General features: G+C 40.4%; 1 long non-coding RNA gene across 2 annotated transcripts in view; it reads right to left on the reverse strand.

Annotated features, from left to right (window-relative positions):
- LOC138650863 (uncharacterized) overlaps window positions 1-17,789 on the reverse strand; it is a 92,791-nt gene that overhangs the window by 38,223 nt on the left and 36,779 nt on the right. The window contains exon 3 of one of the 2 annotated variants that reach the window (XR_011315409.1): window positions 11,257-11,346. The exons of the other annotated variant lie outside the window; for it this stretch is intronic. This is a non-coding gene — a long non-coding RNA (uncharacterized lncRNA). The remainder of the gene's footprint in view (window positions 1-11,256; window positions 11,347-17,789) is intronic. 2 annotated transcript variants of the gene reach the window in all.

A 17,789-nucleotide genomic window follows, 5' to 3' on the forward strand; every position in this document is an offset into this window, starting at 1 on the left:
CAGGATATATTTTACTAATTTCTGCTCACAAAAAATATGAAATATATCCGACGTCTCCTATTCCTCGTCCGAAGTAACTATATTATACCTTCCGGGAGACCAATTGACCATAAGAGGCTTTATCTCATGGACCAGAAAGGTGCGCGACCACCCAAGCCTGGTAAAACTGAGCGTTTTTCTATAGTTTTATAAAGCTAGGGGAATCACACGAGGCTTAAAATGTCCAAATGTTGGGAAGCAGAAGAGATGACATCCACGTCTGTGCATTCATTGACAACCATGCCCTCCTGACAAGCCACGTGGACCTATAATGAGGTCCCTAGAGTTCTGTCATGGTGTCCATCGATTTTTCTGTAAAGCTTTGGATATTTTTTCGGCTGCGTTTTGCCTTTAGATTAATATGGGAATATTTCACCATCTCTTATTTACATCGCCCTAAAAATAAGGAAAAAAATCCAACTTGAGGGTAATTTCTCTTAATAAGAAAACGACAAAGGTTTCCAAAACCGGCCATGATAATCCCCCTGTGGTCCGCACAGTTACGAGGAATCATTCTGGCATCTTTTCAGAACCTAATCCCTTCATTATCCTGAGAAAGTTCCATTTTAGGCTTTGTCCGTCAACCTCGATGAACCCAGTGTCTAAAAATGGTGGACTATGTCTAAAAGTCCAACGCTACCCATATGCAGGTCTGGCTCCATATTTATGCGTGCCCTTGGGGGACACAATCTTAGCTTCCAATAACTATAACTTTTTTTTTCTTTGTCAATAGTCAATTATTTTTCAGTTTTTCCAACACCCTGGAAAATGCATACAAACAGACCTGGCATTATTTTTCTGCACCAAGAGACCTAGGATGAATAGTGCTGGGAAAGGTAAAAGCAGAGAGTTGGGTAAAGACACAGACTAAAGTGCAACAGCGGCTTCAAAGAGTTCCAATAGCAGCTAATCAGGGTTTAAAGATAAGATCTGATCAATACTCCTCCAGTAACCAGCATGGGAATTATGTGTCCCTGACCTCTTCACAATAATTGTACCACTAGGAAGCCCCCCAGACTCATTACCGTGTCCTCCCTGCATTCTGAGTCGCCAGTGTCAGTGTTTAACTCTCATTAGTGAAGACTGGGAAAATGCTCTGTGACACAAATCAACAGATGCCCGTTGGGTGACACCTTCACACAGGGCAGCAAGGTGGCTCAGTGGTTAGCACAGCAGCGCTGGAGTCCTGGGTTCTAATCCCACCTTGGACAACATCTGCACCTTGTTCTCCCCATGTTAAGTGGGTTTCCTCCCACATTCCAAACACATACTGATAGAGAATTTAGATTTTGAGCCCCATCGGGGACAGTGATGATGATGTGTGCAAAACTGTAAAGCGCTGCGGAATCTGTTAGCGCTGTATAAAAATAAGGATTATTATTATTATTCACACACAACCCAAACACTCAATTATTACTGATAATAGCTGTACAGCGCTATTCAGAGTGGGGTGTGAGAAAGCACGTCCTACTCTACTATTAATGTAATGGTCAGTTCATCAGGACATTCTAATTATTGTCCTACTGTCATAAAGAAAATATACTGTAGGCCAGGTAATGTGCTGTGCGAGGATCACAGCAGGTGCAGAAATGTATTTACAACATAGACAAGAATATGACTGTTATATGATAACCCTGGTATACAAATATATAACTACAGTAACACTGATTCCTGTGCACAAAAAAGCTATAATACTGCCCCTATGCGCAAAAATATAACTACTATAATACTGCTCCTATGTACAAGATTATAACTACTATAATACTGCTCCCTATGTACAAGAATATAACTACTATAATACTGCCCCTATGCGCAAAAATATAACTACTATAATACTGCTCCTATGTACAAGATTATAACTACTATAATACTGCCCCTATGTACAAGAATATAACTACTATAATACTGCTCCTATGTACAAGAATATAACTACTATAATACTGCCCCTATATACAAGAATATAACTACTATAATACTGCCCCTATGTACAAGAATATAACTACTATAATACTGCCCCTATGTACAAGAATATAAGTACTATAATACTGCCCCTATGTACAAGAATATAACTACTATAATGCTGCTCCTATGTACAAGAATATAACTACTATAATACTGCCCCTATGTACAAGAATATAACTACTATAATACTGCCCCTATGTACAAGAATATAACTACTATAATACTGCCCCTATGTACAAGAATATAACTACTATAATACTGCTCATATGTACAAGAATATAACTACTATAATACTGCCCCTATGTACAAGAATATAACTACTATAATACTGCTCCTATGCACAAGAATATAATTACTATAATACTGCCCCTATGTACAAGAATATAAGTACGATAATACTGCCCCTATGTTCAAGAATATAACTACTATAATACTGCCCCCTATATACAAGAATATAACTACTATAATACTGCCCCTATGTACAAGAATATAAGTACGATAATACTGCCCCTATGTTCAAGAATATAACTACTATAATACTGCCCCTACAGTATATACAAGAATATAACTACTATAATACTGCCCCTATGTACAAGAATATAACTACTATAATACTGCTCCTATGTACAAGAATATAACTGCTATAATACTGCCCCCTATATACAAGAATATAACTACTATAATACTGCCCCCTATGTACAAGAATATAACTACTATAATACTGCCCCCTATGCGCAAAAAATAACTACTATAATACTGCCCCCTATGTACAAGAATATAACTACTATAATACTGCTCCTATGTACAAGAATATAATTACTATAATACTGCTCCTATGTACAAGAATATAACTACTATAATGCTGCTCCTATGTACAAGAATATAACTACTATAATACTGCTCCTATGTACAAGAAAATAACTACTATAATACTGCCCCTATGTACAAGAATATAACTACTATAATACTGCCCCTATATACAAGAATATAACTACTATAATACTGCCCCTATGTACAAGAATATAAGTACGATAGTACTGCCCCTATGTTCAAGAATATAACTACTATAATACTGCCCCTACAGTATATACAAGAATATAACTACTATAATACTGCTCCTATGTACAAGATAATAACTACTATAATACTGCTCCTATGTACAAGAATATAACTACTATAATACTGCCCCTATGTACAAGAATATAACTACTATAATACTGCCCCTATGTACAAGAATATAACTACTATAATACTGCCCCTATGTACAAGAATATAACTACTATAATACTGCTCCTATGTACAAGAATATAACTACTATAATACTGCTCCTATGTACAAGAATATAACTACTATAATACTGCTCCTATGCACAAGAATATAATTACTATAATACTGCCCCTATGTACAAGAATATAAGTACGATAATACTGCCCCTATGTTCAAGAATATAACTACTATAATACTGCCCCCTATATACAAGAATATAACTACTATAATACTGCCCCTATGTACAAGAATATAAGTACGATAATACTGCCCCTATGTTCAAGAATATAACTACTATAATACTGCCCCTACAGTATATACAAGAATATAACTACTATAATACTGCCCCTATGTACAAGAATATAACTACTATAATACTGCTCCTATGTACAAGAATATAACTGCTATAATACTGCCCCCTATGTACAAGAATATAACTACTATAATACTGCCCCCTATGCGCAAAAAATAACTACTATAATACTGCCCCCTATGTACAAGAATATAACTACTATAATACTGCTCCTATGTACAAGAATATAATTACTATAATACTGCTCCTATGTACAAGAATATAACTACTATAATGCTGCTCCTATGTACAAGAATATAACTACTATAATACTGCTCCTATGTACAAGAATATAACTACTATAATACTGCTCCTATGTACAAGAATATAACTACTATAATACTGCCCCTATGTACAAGAATATAACTACTGTAATACTGCTCCTATGTACAAGAATATAACTACTATAATACTGCCCCTATGTACAAGAATATAACTACTATAATACTGCTCTATGTACAGGAATATAACTACTATAATACTGCCCCTATGTACAAGAATATAACTACTATAATACTGCTCCTATGTACAAGAATATAACTACTATAATACTGCTCCTATGTACAAGAATATAACTACTATAATACTGCTCCTATGTACAAGAATATAACTACTATAATACTGCCCCTATGTACAAGAATATAACTACTATAATACTGCTCCTATGTACAAGAATATAACTACTATAATACTGCCCCTATGTACAAGAATATAACTACTATAATACTGCTCCTATGTACAAGAATATAACTACTATAATACTGCTCCTATGTACAAGAATATAACTACTATAATACTGCCCCTATGTACAAGAATATAACTACTGTAATACTGCTCCTATGTACAAGAATATAACTACTAAAATACTGCCCCTATGTACAAGAATATAACTACTATAATACTGCTCTATGTACAGGAATATAACTACTATAATACTGCCCCTATGTACAAGAATATAACTACTATAATACTGCTCCTATGTACAAGAATATAACTACTATAATACTGCTCCTATGTACAAGAATATAACTACTATAATACTGCCCCTATGTACAAGAATATAACTACTGTAATACTGCTCCTATGTACAAGAATATAACTACTATAATACTGCCCCTATGTACAAGAATATAACTACTATAATACTGCTCTATGTACAGGAATATAACTACTATAATACTGCCCCTATGTACAATAATATAACTACTATAATACTGCCCCTATGTAGAAGAATATAACTACTATAATACTGCCCCTATGTACAAGAATATAACTACTATAATACTGCTCTATGTACAGGAATATAACTACTATAATACTGCCCCTATGTACAATAATATAACTACTATAATACTGCCCCTATGTAGAAGAATATAACTACTATAATACTGCTCCTGTGTACAGGAATATAACTACTATATTATTGTCCCCTGTGTACAAGAATATAACTACTATAATACTGCCCCTTATATAGAAACAATTATAAGGAATCTCTAGACTTCTCCGTCTTTCTGACCCTTCCTGCTGGGGGTTCGTCTCATGATAACATTTTAAAGTTTTAATTTCCAGACTAAATAAATGAAATTATGTATCTGGGTTATGTTAATGATTTCGTCAAACAAACGAGAATCACTGTTCCCCAAGGGGGGTTGACAAATATATCCTTTACCTTGACAGCCTTTTTGTTTCTGGCGATAACGTGTGATAATTATCTGCTTGATTTTGACAGACTGAACGTTATGTGACAAGATAAATATTGTTTCTTCCCTTTTAACAGAGTCTATATCACCATGATCTTAAGAAAAAAACATTTATATGTCTATAGAAGGAAACAGACACATCCAGCTTCATGGTCTTTCAACTATTCTATGCTTTGAAAAGTAGAACTTTCATTTAACTTTTTCGCCTAAATAAAAGTTTTACTGTATTGATAATGTCAAAGTATTTAAAGTAAAAATGTATCATCTATCAAATTTTGTTATATAAAGAAAGTGACCACCAGCCGAATAGTGAGTGCAGCTCTGGGGTATAATACAGGATGTAACTCAGCATCAGTAATGTAATGTATGTACACAGTGACTGCACCAGCAGAATAGTGAGTGCAGCTCTGGAGTATAATACAGGATGTAACTCAGGATCAGTAATGTAATGTATGTACACAGTGACTGCACCAGCAGAATAGTGAGTGCAGCTCTGGAGTATAATACAGGATGTAACTCAGGATCAGTAATGTAATGTATGTACACAGTGACTGCACCAGCAGAATAGTGAGTGCAGCTCTGGAGTATAATACAGGATGTAACTTGGGATCAGTAATGTAATGTATGTACACAGTGACTGCACCAGCAGAATAGTGAGTGCAGCTCTGGAGTGTAATACAGGATGTAACTCAAGATCAGTAATGTAATGTATGTACACAGTGACTGCACCAGCAGAATAGTGAGTGCAGCTCTGGGGTATAATACAGGATGTAACTCAGGATCAGTAATGTAATGTATGTACACAGTGACTGCACCAGCAGAATAGTGAGTGCAGCTCTGGGGTATAATACAGGATGTAACTAAGGATCAGTAATATAATGTATGTACACAGTGACCGCACCAGCAGAATAGTGAGTGCAGCTCTGGGGTATAATACAGGATATAACTCAGGATCAGTAATGTAATGTATGTACAGAGTGACTGCACCAGCAGAATAGTGAGTGCAGCTCTGGAGTATAATACAGGATGCAACTCAGGATCAGTAATGTAATGTATGTACACAGTGACTGCACCAGCAGAATGGTGAGTGCAGCTCTGGAGTATAATACAGGATGTAACTAGGGATCAGTAATGTAATGTATGTACACAGTGACTGCACCAGCAGAATAGTGAGTGCAGCTCTGGAGTATAATACAGGATGTAACTCAGGATCAGTAATGTAATGTATGTACACAGTGACTGCACCAGCAGAATAGTGAGCGCAGCTCTGGGGTATAATACAGGATGTAACTAAGGATCAGTAATATAATGTATGTACACAGTGACCGCACCAGCAGAATAGTGAGTGCAGCTCTGGGGTATAATACAGGATGTAACTCAGGATCAGTAATGTAATGTATGTACACAGTGACTGCACCAGCAGAATAGTGAGTGCAGCTCTGGGGTATAATACAGGATGTAACTCAGGATCAGTAATGTAATGTATGTACACAGTGACTGCACCAGCAGAATAGTGAGTGCAGCTCTGGGGTATAATACAGGATGTAACTCAGGATCAGTAATGTAATGTATGTACACAGTGACTGCACCAGCAGAATAATGAGTGCAGCTCTGGGGTATAATACAGGAGGTAACTCAGGATCAGTAATGTAATGTATGTACACAGTGACTGCACCAGCAGAATAATGAGTGCAGCTCTGGGGTATAATACAGGAGGTAACTCAGGATCAGTAATGTAATGTATGTACACAGTGACTGCACCAGCAGAATAGTGAGTGCAGCTCTGGGTTATTATACAGGATGTAACTCAGGATCAGTAATGTAATGTATGTACACAGTGACTGCTCCAGCAGAATAGTGAGTGCAGCTCTGGGGTATAATACAGGATGTAACTCAGGATCAGTAATGTAATGTATGTACACAGTGACTGCACCAGCAGAATAGTGAGTGCAGCTCTGGTGTATAATACAGGATGTAACTCAGGATCAGTAATGTAATGTATGTACACAGTGACTGCACCAGCAGAATAGTGAGTGCAGCTCTGGGGTATAATACAGCATGTAACTCAGGATCAGTAATGTAATGTATGTACACAGTGACTGCACCAGCAGAATAGTGAGTGCAGCTCTGGTGTATAATACAGGATGTAACTCAGGATCAGTAATGTAATGTATGTACACAGTGACTGCACCAGCTGAATAGTGAGTGCAGCTCTGGAGTATAATACAGGATGTAACTCAGGATCAGTAATGTAATGTATGTACACAGTGACTGCACCAGCAGAATAGTGAGCACAGCTCTGGAGTATAATACAGGATGTAACTCAGGATCAGTAATGTAATGTATGTACACAGTGACTGCACCAGCAGAATAGTGAGCGCAGCTCTGGGGTATAATACAGGATGTAACTAAGGATCAGTAATTTAATGTATGTACACAGTGACTGCTCCAGCAGAATAGTGAGTGCAGCTCTGGGGTATAATACAGGATGTAACTCAGGATCAGTAATGTAATGTATGTACACAGTGACTGCACCAGCAGAATAGTGAGTGCAGCTCTGGGGTATAATACAGGATGTAACTAAGGATCAGTAATGTAATGTATGTACACAGTGACTGCACCAGCAGAATAGTGAGTGCAGCTCTGGGTTATAATACAGGATGTAACTCAGGATCAGTAATGTAATGTATGTACACAGTGACTGCACCAGCAGAATAGTGAGTGCAGCTCTGGGGTATAATACAGGATGTAACTCAGGATCAGTAATGTAATGTATGTACACAGTGACTGCACCAACAGAATAGTGAGTGCAGCTCTGGGGTATAATACAGGATGTAACTCAGGATCAGTAATGTAATGTATGTACACAGTGACTGCACCAGCAGAATAGTGAGTGCAGCTCTGGGGTATAATACAGGATGTAACTCAGGATCAGTAATGTAATGTATGTACACAGTGACTGCACCAGCAGAATAGTGAGTGCAGCTCTGGGGTATAATACAGGATGTAACTCCGGATCAGTAATGTAATGTATGTACACAGTGACTGCACCAGCAGAATAGTGAGTGCAGCTCTGGGGTATAATACAGGATGTAACTCAGGATCAGTAATGTAATGTATGTACACAGTGACTGCACCAACAGAATAGTGAGTGCAGCTCTGGGGTATAATACAGGATGTAACTCAGGATCAGTAATGTAATGTATGTACACAGTGACTGCACCAGCAGAATAGTGAGTGCAGCTCTGGGGGATAATACAGGATGCAACTCAGGATCAGTAATGTAATGTATGTACACAGTGACTGCACCAACAGAATAGTGAGTGCAGCTCTGGAGTATAATACAGGAGGTAACTCAGGATCAGTAATGTAATGTATGTACACAGTGACTGCACCAGCAGAATAATGAGTGCAGCTCTGGGGTATAATACAGGAGGTAACTCAGGATCAGTAATGTAATGTATGTACACAGTGACTGCACCAGCAGAATAGTGAGTGCAGCTCTGGGTTATAATACAGGATGTAACTCAGGATCAGTAATGTAATGTATGTACACAGTGACTGCACCAGCAGAATAGTGAGTGCAGCTCTGGGGTATAATACAGGATGTAACTCAGGATCAGTAATGTATTGTATGTACACAGTGACTGCACCAACAGAATAGTGAGTGCAGCTCTGGGGTATAATACAGGATGTAACTCAGGATCAGTAATGTAATGTATGTACACAGTGACTGCACCAGCAGAATAGTGAGTGCAGCTCTGGGGTATAATACAGGATGTAACTCAGGATCAGTAATGTAATGTATGTACACAGTGACTGCACCAGCAGAATAGTGAGTGCAGCTCTGGGGTATAATACAGTATGTAACTCAGGATCAGTAATGTAATGTATGTACACAGTGACTGCACCAGCAGAATAGTGAGTGCAGCTCTGGGGTATAATACAGGATGTAACTCAGGATCAGTAATGTAAGTACACAGTGACTGCACCAACAGAATAGTGAGTGCAGCTCTGGGGTATAATACAGGATGTAACTCAGGATCAGTAATGTAATGTATGTACACAGTGACTGCACCAGCAGAATAGTGAGTGCAGCTCTGGGGGATAATACAGGATGCAACTCAGGATCAGTAATGTAATGTATGTACACAGTGACTGCACCAACAGAATAGTGAGTGCAGCTCTGGAGTATAATACAGGAGGTAACTCAGGATCAGTAATGTAATGTATGTACACAGTGACTGCACCAGCAGAATAATGAGTGCAGCTCTGGGGTATAATACAGGAGGTAACTCAGGATCAGTAATGTAATGTATGTACACAGTGACTGCACCAGCAGAATAGTGAGTGCAGCTCTGGGTTATAATACAGGATGTAACTCAGGATCAGTAATGTAATGTATGTACACAGTGACTGCACCAGCAGAATAGTGAGTGCAGCTCTGGGGTATAATACAGGATGTAACTCAGGATCAGTAATGTAATGTATGTACACAGTGACTGCACCAACAGAATAGTGAGTGCAGCTCTGGGGTATAATACAGGATGTAACTCAGGATCAGTAATGTAATGTATGTACACAGTGACTGCACCAGCAGAATAGTGAGTGCAGCTCTGGGGTATAATACAGGATGTAACTCAGGATCAGTAATGTAATGTATGTACACAGTGACTGCACCAGCAGAATAGTGAGTGCAGCTCTGGGGTATAATACAGGATGTAACTCAGGATCAGTAATGTAATGTATGTACACAGTGACTGCACCAGCAGAATAGTGAGTGCAGCTCTGGGGTATAATACAGGATGTAACTCAGGATCAGTAATGTAATGTATGTACACAGTGACTGCACCAACAGAATAGTGAGTGCAGCTCTGGGGTATAATACAGGATGTAACTCAGGATCAGTAATGTAATGTATGTACACAGTGACTGCACCAGCAGAATAGTGAGTGCAGCTCTGGGGGATAATACAGGATGCAACTCAGGATCAGTAATGTAATGTAGGCACGCAGTAACTGCACCAGCAGAATAGTGAGTGCAGCTCTGGGGTATAATACAGGATGTAACTTAGGATCAGTAATGTAATGTATGTACACAGTGACTGCACTGTGACTGCACCAGCAGAATAGTGAGTGCAGCTCTGGAGTATAATACAGGAGGTAACTCAGGATCAGTAATGTAATGTATGTACACAGTGACTGCACCAGCAGAATAGTGAGTGCAGCTCTGGAGTATAATACAGGATGTAACTCAGGATCAGTAATGTAATGTATGTACACAGTGACTGCACCAGCAGAATAGTGAGTGCAGCTCTGGAGTATAATACAGGAGGTAGCTCAGGATCAGTAATGTAATGTATGTACACAGTGAATGCACCAGCAGAATAGTGAGTGCAGCTCTGGAGTATAATACAGGATGTATCTCAGGATCAGTAATGTAATGTATATACACAGTGACTGCACCAGCAGAATAGTGAGTGCAGCTCTGGAGTATAATAGAGGATGTAACTCAGGATCAGTACAGGGTAAATTGGGTAGTGTATCTGCAATAACCGCTCCCGTTTTTACCTATATCTTGTGTTATGTGACGTATAGTACACAATGAGAAACGTGAAGCGCAGAGCACACAGGGATATTACTGTAGTCGCACCTAAGAGCTGTTCACCATATAGATATCTCGGATCTTGTCGACTCCTCTGGGGAAATCGGTTCCCTTCTATTTACAGCGGATTTTTCTTGCTATCACAGGTTCAACCTCAATCGGGAAAAAAAAAATCTACCCGGAATTTCCTTCCCTTCGTAGCTGCTTCATCTTTCCAGTCATCAAAGCTTTGCAGAATTCCCAGTGTTCTCTCTTCTGTCATTTTAAAAGTATTTTAATTATTTGCCTAAAGATAAAAAAGATGAAAAACCTCATGAAAAATATTTAACTTACCAATTAGCCTGTGTCCTGTTAGATGATGAGTGGCGGTTTCTTACATTCTATGTATTGTGCTGCCGCACGGAGAGGAGGAAGGTGCGAATTCTGCCGTCATTGAGAAGAAAAAAAAAATGGGACAAATATTGTGTGAAAACTTTCTCCAAAAGATATGAAAGAGATCGTTACCTTCACATCCGGATAATGAGATGAAGTGATGATGATAGATATTAGAAAAATAGCCGAATATTCCCGATAGATGGAGATATTGTAGACAGAAGATGAACAGATGCTACTTGTAGACATAAATTCTGTATTTTGAAACCTATGAGACAGAAAGATACACTGGATTATTCTCCACCCCATATGACTGGTGTGGTGTCAGGAGACCCTAGTGATGTCCACCCTGTAGCTTCTCAGAAGGTCTCAGTGACTCTGGACCTTGTGGACCATCAGACGTCATATTCCACATGACACACGCTTAAAGTTGTGCCGGACCTACCAATCTGAAGATTTTGGCAGGTAGGAAGCCATTTTGCAGGGATCTTGTTTGGTGGCCACACCGACCACAAGTCCTGTAGATAGTTCCATGCTCACCGTCACTAATAGATGAGATAAGTCGATCAATACAAAAAAGTGAGACAGGTATGAAATCTATTAATGGATAGATCCTTTCCTCTCCAGCCTACGAGATGATCTTCTTAAGTAGAGTTGTCGCTCGACTTGCCGTCACTTTCGGACATGATTCCCTTCCATGGTCTACTGAAGCCAAAGCGGCTTGTTGTTAACCCTCTTAACTCCCATTGCAAAATGCTCCTCTTGCCACATCCCCATGCCCCAAACTAAGAAGATATGTTGAAGTCAAAGCCTGCGGTTCCTCATAATTAACAAGGTCTGGAGTCACCGATCTCCAAAGGTCATACCCTTCTGAGAAGCTGCAAGGTGGACTTTACCAGGGAACATCTCATGGTGGATCATGACAAACCACCAGTCACGTGAGAGGAGAACAAGTCTTATGGACATGGGGCAAACATGTGTTCCTTCCAGTGAAGCAGCTCCGGCACCCTTAGGGTGATGTCTCCTCCACAGCTGCTCCCAAAAAGACCAACGCATTGCGATAAACCCTCCAGCAACAGAAAAAGTCACTTAGATTTAGCACAAGAGCCATCACCTCCTGCAGACGTTGACTTCCAAGCACTTTATGGAAGTTCACCCAACAGCGAGGGAAAAGCTGATATAACATTAAAGGGGTGAAAACCTCTTGTCTAAGGAAGACCCCAACCGAGAGGAGAAGACTCGTCCACCATTTATAAGATTACTAGCCAGGATTTCTGGAATCTGGGTCCAGTGTGTGACTGTGCGCCAGGGGTATAGAGAGTTTATTGTGCGCGAGTATTGTGCCGTATAATTTGGTAGCCTGGTGGCGACTCTCCTAAGAGGCAGGGGGGTACTGGTAATGGGTGTTGGCCTCCAGGTTGGGTCCAGTGGATAGTGGCAGTAACTGTGGTCTTGGTTGGAGGCCATTACCCTTCTGGCAGTACTGGTATGGACGATGCACCTTAGTGTTTCCTGGGCATTGAATATAGGATATAAGGTTGGATGTATATGGTCTGTGGAGATAAAAAGGAGGCCAAAAAAACCTGCCTTTCCCTTTAGCCACCACTTTAATCCGGATTAATACTAGCTGTATACACCGGTATGGAGTGAGCTCCCCCTAGTGGTGACTGCAGGCTGACAGAATATGATCCTGGAACTATAGGACTGTGAACATGTAGTAAGTACACCAGTAAAGATACAGGATGCCATTATGGTGGGCAGTAGGGCGTTGTGCTTTGTGCCCTGTGCTTTCGGTGGACATATGTGCTGATATGTAATGGCGGACATACAGCTTTAAAGACATTAAAATGTCCTGATTTTTTTTTTTTTCAGTTGAAACCTTGTCCTTGTGTGAACAGGATCCAGGGAAGTCTTAAACCTGTGAATGTTTCCATTCAGCAGAAAGTTTCATTTAGTTTACATAAAACTGGAGAATTCTTGTAAGACGTTCGGGGAGGACATTAATAAAATCCGCATTCCTGGAGATCTAATTATGGGTGCACGGAGGGGGGCGCAGTAACTTATGCAAATATATAGTTCCTAAATGGACAGAGAGTTGACTATCGGGCTGGTGCTAATTGTGCATGAGGATCGGATCGTTTCATTGTGCCGTCTGATCTATGGATTCATTAGGAAATCCGGATAACATAATGTTCCTATCTGCACAATTATCTCGTGGTCTCCGTGCGCAGACCCCCTCGGGCTCCGAGCCTTTGTTGTGGGGGGTCCCCCTACTTTGGTATTCTTGTCCCAACGTCACCCTAATATGAATTTCATAATTCGCCAAGGCAGCGGGGCATGGCTAACTCGATGTGATAGCCGCCTCTGCCTCCTGGGGTCTACCCTATGTCAGGGTTGGGCTGACGATGTGCGAGCCCACCGTGGGGGCGCACATTAACGAACTGCGATAGCCCACAGCAATCAGCGGCGCCTTCCACGGCTCCTGCATAATAAGCATTTACTGCAGACTATATGAATAATGAGGAGCTCCAGGAAACAAGTGTAAAGATGGCGGTGGAGCCAGACACGGGGTCACGATAAGTAGGACCCCCAGCCTCCTTACGGAGGTCCTCCATGTGCAGCAGCTTACTGATAATTTACTTTTTGATTTTCTCTTAAATTTTATTTGCTTGTAGTTTGCAATCATTCTGTCCTTACTGCCCCGGAATAGAAGTCTCTGCATCATGCAGCCGATGTCTACTGCAAGATACAATAGAACAGGAAGCAGCAACTGTGCTGGACGCAGATGTTGGATTAGGTGAGTATAAAGTCGTTTTCTTTTGAGCTGTGGTGCCAATAATAATTTTTTTTAAATAAAGGAGTCCGTGTCCTTCTTTCAATTAAAAGACTTTAATCTGGCTGTGTATTTCTTACTATGGGGTTAGTGATGGGGGTGTCTTATAGATGCCTCTCCATTACAAGCCCCTGGGCTTGATGTCAGCAGTGATAAAACAGCTGACATCAACCCTAACCCTATTACCCCACTTGTCAAGTGGGAAGAGCAAGGCTAAGGATGCGCCATTTCTGGGCAGCTGAGGGCTGATGTTCTTAGCCTGGGAGGGGGGCCAATATCACTGGCCCCTTCCCATGCTATTAATATCAGCCCACAACTGTCTGTTTAGCCTTTGCTGGTTAGAAATTATAGGAAGACCCCTACATCATTTTTGCTGGGGCCCCCCCCTAAACTAACCAGTAAAGGCTAAGCAAATTATTAATAGCCTGAGAATCTTTTGGGATATTGGCCCCTTTCCCAGATTATTAACATCAGTCCCCAGCCGTGGGCTTTCCCTCTGCTTGTAATTACACAGGAGATCACATGATTTTTTTTATATTTATTTATTGTATACACCGGGTGCTGAATGCAACTCCCATCATTGTTGCCTGGGTGTGCTGATCACAGGGAGACCAGGCGACAATGATCAGATCTGCCTTCAGCACCCGGCACCTGGGAACAGGGTGAACTGTATTGCTTTTTCCCGGGTGCCGGTACTTGTCACATTAATGCGGCACATGGATGCCACATGTATGTAACACAGGGATAACTCCGATATGGGTTTCTCCAGTACCGGAGATATCAGGACGTGTGGAAGATCCCGAACGGAAGCTTATTTACTGATTAGAATAATACAGATATGGAAACACTGCCACAGATTAATCAGTCACGTTCCAGAGGATTAAAGGGAATTCTGCAGGCGATTTATACCATATCTACATGAACAGATAAAACTATTGTTACAACTTCCTGAATTAGTTTAGTCGCCTACATAAGAAAGGGGTGCTGCTGACAACCCCTTAACGACCACTACTGAACCCAACGGGTTTGTCGCCCAACATTATATATAGAGATACATTCCATTCCTTATTACTTTTTGATCTCTTAACCTTCACTTTATGAACCAGGAATCTCAGGATGAAGACGGCTGTAGGTCTTGCCTAAATCGGAGTCAAGAAGGGGTCCGAATGATGGCACTTGTGTTTTGCCACCTATAAAGAAGGGCTTGGTGTATGCTTCCACCTTTGCTTTCTTATAGGAGTTCTGCCCAAGCCCAGTGGAAAAAGGGGGTAGGATCAACTGAGGCTGACCCTCGTCTCTCCATGGGCCGGTAACAGCATAATGGTTTCAAATTTGCCAAGACGGTCCTAAGTCTTCGGAAACAATCGGAGCCAATTCGAAAAGGTCTCAGGCCAAAAAGGGTGGGCTACCCAAAAGTAGGAGCCCCTGCCCATTTAGGTGATTCTAGATGCCGTCTTTGGAGCGAACGTAAATGCCAAAGGTTTACAACCAAATGGAAAATGCTAATTATACAATGGGGCACCTAGTTGCTGTCATATATAATAACTTTTATGGAAATCCCAAACGCTCACTGCAACAATGTAGTGAAAATATAACAACGATGACTACATGGGAAATAGGGGAGAGGGCTGCTTTTAGCTGGAGTTCCCCTTTAAGCCATACTGCGTTAAGGAGTGGGGTCTAATAATTTGCTAGCGCCCCCTTGTAACTCATGCTTGGGTAAGGGAGGGTTGACATTTCGGTAGCGTTCCCTCTTAAGTCTCTTTGTGAGATAATAAGTTTTCCTGTTGTTGCATCTGAGAACATTTCCTTTAAGGATGAGGCCAGATGATGAGATGCACAGATGAGTCACCGATCTTCAAGTCCCTGAACTCATGGCACCCTTGTAATCGTTCCAGAAAATTCCCCATGTTTTGTTATACACATTTTTATTTCCTTTGTGTTTATTGGAACAACACAAAAAAATTGGAAAAAAATGACAAAATTGGACATAATTTCGCACAAAACCCCCAAAATGGTCCTTACAAAATTGTTGGCACCCTCAACTTAATATTTGGTTGCACCCTTTGGAATAAATAACTGCAATCAATCGCTTCCTATAACCAACCACAAGCTTCTTACTCCTCTCAGCTGGAATTTTGAATGACTCTTCATCTTAGAGACTGCTCCCGGTCTCTCATATGTGAAGGCGTCTTCTCCCAACAGCATTTGTAAGATCTCTCCACAAGTGATCAATGAGATTTAGATCCGGACTCATTGCTGCCACTTCAGAACTCTCCAGCATTATGTTTTACATCCATGCCTTGGTGATCCTTGAAGTATGATTGGGGTCATTGTCCTGGTGGAAGACCCATGATCTAGCTTTCTGACACTACATTACCATCCAATATACTTTGGTAATCTTTAGGTTTCATGATACACACAGTCATGGCACCCAGTGCCAAAGGTAGCAGAACAACCACAAAACATCTGTGAACCTCCACCATATTTGACTGTAGGTAGTGTTCTTTTCTTTGTAGACATCATTCCATTTTCTGTAAACAGTAGAATGATGTGCTTTACCAAAAAACTCCATCTTGGTCTCATCTGTCCACGTGATGCTTTCCCAGAAGGATTTTGGATTACTCACATACATTTTGGCAAACTGCAGTCTTGCTTTTTTATGTCTCTGTGTCAATAGTGGGGTCCTCCTGGGTCTCCTGTCATAGCGTTTTTTTTCATTCGCATTTGGACGGATAGTTCGCGCTGACACTGATGCCCCCTGAGCCTTCAGGACAGCTTGAATTTCTTTGGAACTTGATTGGGGCTGCTTATCCACCATCCAAAATATCCTTTGCTGCAACCGCTCATCAATTTTTCTCTGCCATGCACCTCCAGGGAGATTATCTACAGCACCATGGGTTGTAAACGTCTTGATTATGTTGCGCACCATGGACAAAAAAAAAAAAATTAAGATCTCTGGAGATGGACTTGCAACTTTGAGATTGTTGATATTGTTCAACAATGTTGGTTATCAAATCCTCAGACAGTTCTCTTATCCTCTTTCTGTTCTCCATCCCTCGCGTGGTACACACAAATGCACAATGCCAAGATTGAGTCAACTTCTCCTCTTATCTGGTTTCAGGTGTGATTTTCATATTGCCCACACCTGTTACTTGCCACAGGTGAGTGTGAAAGAGCATCACATGCTGGAAACAAAGATTTCATCCAGAAATCTTGAATGATTGTTTTATCACTTGATGCCCCTGTGACATCCATTTTATTAATATCAATTTCCTATTTTAAAGAATTGCAATGTATCCATAAAAGAAAAAAAAAAGCTAAATGCCGGCTTTGCTTGGCATTGGATTTTTTTTGGCACACCCATAGAATTAAATCGTCTGACACATGGAAGAATCTCGTGCATGCTGCCAGTTTTTCCCACATGCGGATTCAGTCTGTAAGAAAAATGAATAAAAATAAAAATCGCTCACCTGCCCTGCCCTGCCCTGCCCTATTGAATAACATTGGGTACTGTCCATTTTTCATAGACAGCACTTGGATCAAAAAGACATTTGTGCTTCTGACCTCAACCTGGTTTTTTTACCTGTAAAAAACAAACACGAAAAAAAAAATAAAACGGAAAATGTCCTGGGCGGGTGAAAGAGTTAAATTTGTAAGC

The sequence above is a fragment of the Ranitomeya imitator genome, chromosome 10 (assembly GCF_032444005.1).
Source record: "Ranitomeya imitator isolate aRanImi1 chromosome 10, aRanImi1.pri, whole genome shotgun sequence".
NCBI lineage: Eukaryota > Metazoa > Chordata > Amphibia > Anura > Dendrobatidae > Ranitomeya > Ranitomeya imitator.